The sequence below is a fragment of the Crocuta crocuta genome, unplaced genomic scaffold, assembly GCF_008692635.1.
Source record: "Crocuta crocuta isolate KB4526 unplaced genomic scaffold, BGI_CrCroc_1.0 scaffold1300, whole genome shotgun sequence".
Lineage (NCBI taxonomy): Eukaryota > Metazoa > Chordata > Mammalia > Carnivora > Hyaenidae > Crocuta > Crocuta crocuta.
The window spans coordinates 278,440-282,769 of record NW_027528462.1 but is presented as its reverse complement, the minus strand read 5'-3'; the positions used below and the strand labels follow the sequence as shown (position 1 = coordinate 282,769).

General features: G+C 57.1%; 1 long non-coding RNA gene across 1 annotated transcript in view; it reads right to left on the bottom strand.

Annotated features, from left to right (window-relative positions):
- Nucleotides 1–912: 912 nt before the first annotated feature.
- The window catches only part of LOC144223816 (uncharacterized), a 6,417-nt gene continuing 2,999 nt past the window's right edge, over nucleotides 913–4,330 (bottom strand). The window contains exons 4-5 of the long non-coding RNA XR_013332842.1: nucleotides 2,341–2,547; nucleotides 913–2,234 (exon numbers count right to left, since the gene is read on the bottom strand). This is a non-coding gene — a long non-coding RNA (uncharacterized LOC144223816). The remainder of the gene's footprint in view (nucleotides 2,235–2,340; nucleotides 2,548–4,330) is intronic.

Here is a 4,330-nt window from a genome sequence, read left to right as displayed (position 1 = left end):
AGAGAGAGGGAGACACAGAATCCGAAGCAGCTCCAGGCTCTGAGCTGTCAGCACAGAGCCCGACGCGGGGCTCGAACCCACGAACTGTGGGATCATGACCTGAGCCGCAGTCGGACGCTTAACTGCCTGAGCCACCGAGGCGCCCCTCACCCAGGATTTTGTGAAGATGCTTCAAGGCTGGGACACACCAGCGTGACACCTTCTGCCCTGAAAACATTCATTCTCTATCAGCTGGTTCTTACCCACAGGCAATCCTTCCTCTGACAGATTCAGACGGCTCCTTCCGGATAGCGGCTGCAGGCAGATGAGACCCCCTTCCGCTGTCGCGATGTTCAGCCCTTGCCTGGCATCATCCCCGGAGACGAGGCCGCCTGCGTGTGAGGTCCGGCTGGGCCGAGGCAGCACCCTGCCCCCTCCCCGCTCACCGCTCGTCTCATCAGCACTCCTCCATCCCCGCAAGGACGTCCACCGGACTCCAAAATATAGGAGAGAAACCACACGTCCATCTGTGGAGGCAGGACGAGCTGGCGCAGAGGGAACCCGGGCGGCTGCAGCCCCGGGAAGTGCCTGGCAGATTAGCTTGCTTACGTTTTTTGTAAAATACATGAGATACTACTTACAGAAATACAAAGAAAATGCAGCAAACCAATGTAAATGATTCCCCCTGGGGCTGCCATTGGAGGGGCAGGCATCAGGGGCTGTGGGGACTGGGAAGATGTTTTACTCTAATTTCATACCATTTTTTTTTAATAGTTTATTGTCAAATTAGTTTCCACATAACACTCAGTGCTCATCCCCACAAGTGTCCTCCTCCATGCCCATCCCCCCCTCCCCCCCACATCCATCAGTCCTCAGTTTTTGTCAGCATTCAAGAGTCTCTCATGGTTTGCCTCTCTCCCTTTCCCCCACCATTTCCGCCCTTCTTCTCCCCCTTGTTCCTCCGTCAAGTTCCTCCTAATCCTCCTATACGTGCAAACATATGATATTTGTCCTTCTCTGAATGACTTATTTCGCTCAGCATAACACCCTCAAGGTCCATCCAATTTCATACCATTTTTTAAAAATGCTTATCTTATTTTTGAGAGAGAGTGTGAGCGGGGGAGGGGCAGAGGATCCAGGCAGGCTCTGCGCTGACAGCAGAGAGCCCATTGCTGGGGGGGCTGGGGGAGGGGGGCTCGAGCCCATGCACCGTGAGATCATAATCTGAGCCTAAATTGGACACTCAACCAACTAAGCCACTCAGGCGCCCCAGTTTTATACCATTTTTAAAACTGCGTAGGATTATTGTTGGTTTTAACTTCATTTGTACGGTCTATTTTCCTAATGGAACTAAGAGAATAAAACTAAGATGTGGAGGAAGGGACTGTGCCTCCATGGTGTTTTCAAGTGACCCCTGTTTTCAAGTGACATAAGCCTGATCTTGACCAGCACCCCAACCCCCACCCGCAATGTCTAGACTCTCAAGTTCAGGTTCAAATGTTGGCTCTGGGCTCTGCCAGGGGTGGGAGTGGTCCCCGTGGGGAAGTGATTTCCCATCCCCTGGCCCTCAGCTTACCACCAACCCCAGCCCCAGGGTAACTTATGGTAATTTTCTGACTCATAGTTATAACCTCCTAGGAATAGAAACTTGGAGAAAAGGTTCAGAGTTGGGACTAGGGCCTCTGAGTGCCTCCTTCCTGCCTGGAGCCATGAAATCCTTGGGTGGTGCTCCGAGTGGGCCAGGGCCAGGGCGTTTGCATTTCAAAAGCTTCTACAGGCGACCTATTGTAGTCTCGGAGTTTCACTGCTGCAGAAACTGAGGCTCAGAAAGTGACGTGTCCCAGCAAGGCCACACTCCGTCCTTAAGCAGGGCAGTTCTCTGGACAAGGATGAACTGAGAGCTGGCCCTCTCTCCACTAAGGACACAGTCCCCAATCCCCAAAATGCGTCTCCCTCTGGGAGCTCTACCTGTGCAGGTGGGCAGCAATCCACTCTGCAGGTGTCCTGGGTCCTCGTCTCTTCCGGGGGGTGGGGGTGGGGGGTCAGGAATCGTCAACCGTTTCCAGAGGTGATTTGGGGAAAAGATAGAGCACATGAGCATTTGTCTATAAATGCAGGAGGCTTGGCGTCCCTCCACGTGCTGCCATGGAAACGTAGGGAGGTAGCTGTGCCAGGGCCCGGGCTGAGCCCCCCACTCTGCCTATCCAGCGGCGAGGTCTGCTGGCAGCTTCAGTGCCTGCCGTTTACGGTTCCATCTGCAGCAAAATAACACAGGTGACATTGATTTTAATTATACATTTTCTTTTACCCACTTTGTCAAAAATGTTATCGCTTCAGCCACATTAGGAATATAAACATCACCGAGCTGCTTCACGTCCTGTGTTTTGTGTTGCGTGTGCACAAAGCAGAGTGTGTAGGCACTCACGGCACATCCCAGCTCGGAGTTGCTGCCTGTGGGTTGTTGGACAGAACAGCCCATGGCAGAGGAGGAACCAGGCAGCAGGTCACGGCCAAGGCTGGCTTGAATCCAGGGCTGTGTCTGCCACGGGCCTGGGCCTGAGCCCTGCTCTGGAAGAAACGGGGATGCAGGCAGAGGTGAGGACCACTTACTACAGGGCTTGGCCCCAAGCAGGGGTCCAGGCCCGGAACGGCCCCCTCAGTCTCTGGACCCGTCCTTTCCTACAATGACACCTGAGTTCCCCTCCTACAACTAGCTCCCGGAACATCGTGTCCACCCCTTCTACAGCTTCCTTTCCTCCTGTGCAAACCCGCTCGGGTCACGTATACCGGCCCTTCTTGCCCCTGCACCTCCTGCCCCCCTCTCTTCCACTCGCCCCTGCAGGGACAGTGGGGCTCCTCAGACTTTGAAGGTCTTCAGGGGGACCATGGGAGGCAAGAGAAGAAGGGAGAGCTTTCGTGGGTGGAAGGGCGGGCAGTGGCCTTTGGGGGTCGTGTGGGTGCTGTGGGGCTTCGTAGGGTCTTTGTGAGGTTGTTGTGGGTTGTGTGAGGCATTGGGGCCATTGCGGGGTGGTGTGTGGTGGTTTCAGGGCGGCCTGGGGCACCGTGGGGCTGAGGCAGCTTGTAGCTGGGTGTCTGTCCCCCAGGGGACGACTGGAGACTGTAGTAGCTGTCAGGCGGCTCTTTGCACCCCAGGCTGGCTCTTGATGCCAAAGAAACTCGGAGACTGCGCACATCCTTCAAGGACACACAGCTTTGGGGATGTTTCTGACCAGAACAGGTGCCTTTCAGGACCGGAAGCACTCTGAACTTATGGCCTGCTTCTTCCCAGTCAGCAAGGGGACAGCCCCGCGGCAGGGCCCTTGAGGCAGGCCAGGAGGGCAGCGCTCCCGTGCCCCCAAGCTTCCCGGCCTGCAGCCCGAGAGCCAGGTTTCCTGGGAGTCTCTGGGGAGTTTCACGTGGCACTTCCAGTGGCTCTCAGCAGGCCCGACGACAGTCTCACGCAGCTTCTCAGCCCCTCCATCTTCTCAAGGCTGCCCCTTTGGATGCGTCACATCTGTCAGCTCAGCACCGACTTGGGTGAAAATAATGTCTTTCTTGTTCTTTGTCTGAGTCAACCTCACGAGGATGTCCCAGAACTTTTCACTTGCAAATTAGTCCAGCCAGAAACAAAACAGCAAAACTCGACAGAGTTTGAAAGGCAATACCTGATGCTCCTTAAACTGTGGTTGTAACTCAGGCCGCGCCCTGCTAATCTCCAAAGCGAGATAAGCCAAGACACTGCAGCCTCTGCTCTCCTAGCCTCTCCCAGGAGGGGAGTGGGGGGCTCCCGTCCTGTTTGCGTGGCTTACACACTACACTAAAACCCCTGGGACTTGATCCGTCCACCCAGGTTCAGGAGAAGGGGGCTCAGATGTGCGGCCTAAACCTGAACCTTCTGGGTGCCCGGCAGGCGGAGGCGGCTGCCTCCCCAGAGGCTCGTTTCACGGTCCAGCTTCGCCCGTTACGATTCGGGGTACAGACGAGGAAGACGCAGTGGGGCTCCATGGTGGCGGGGCAGAGTGTGGGTCCCGGTCCGCTCGGGGGCGCGTGGGGTCCGCTGTGCCCAGGCGAGCCCGCGGCGCGTGTTCGGGGGGCGCGGGAGGTGCTCCTCTGCAGTCTCTTCGCTTAACGCACGGTGGCCGAGCCCCTCAGGCAGCGCCCCCTGTCGACAACCGGGGGCGGCGGGGCTCACTCCGCAGCTGGAGGCCCGACCTGGGCCCTGGGATCCTCGTCCCGGAGACGGTATTAAGGCCCCTGGGTGGGTCCGGCAGAGCTAAGCAGGGGCCTGACTGGGTGGGACCCTCTGCCCTTCCCATAAGAGCGGCGGCGGGCGGGCCGGGGCGAGGCAGTT